The following is a 402-nucleotide window of genomic DNA, read 5'->3' on the forward strand; positions in this document are numbered from 1 at the left end:
TTTTCCTTTTATGATACATTATACTTTTACTGAACTACAATTATCTGACAGCTTTAGTTACTTTACATTTGTAGAGTATTAGCTAATACACAATACAAATCAACAGTGTTGAAAAGTAATGAAGTAGGCCTACATTTACTCAAGTACAATTTTGAGGTACTGAGATTCAGCAAGGCAGGTGTGATCAGAAAGTGATGAGAAAGATCAAATCGTTGGAAAATGTTAAAATATAGTCAATATATCATAATGCATATTCAATAGTGACCAGCATATCAGCATATAGTGATTAGGAATCAATTGACTTGCAAAAGTAACTCATCCTGTGGTATAAATATATTGAGTAAACATTAACATATCTGCTTCCAGAATGTAGTTGACTATTGAATACTCAGGAAAGTCAAA

This window comes from Notothenia rossii (assembly GCF_949606895.1).
Source record: "Notothenia rossii genome assembly, chromosome: 1".
Taxonomy (NCBI): domain Eukaryota; kingdom Metazoa; phylum Chordata; class Actinopteri; order Perciformes; family Nototheniidae; genus Notothenia; species Notothenia rossii.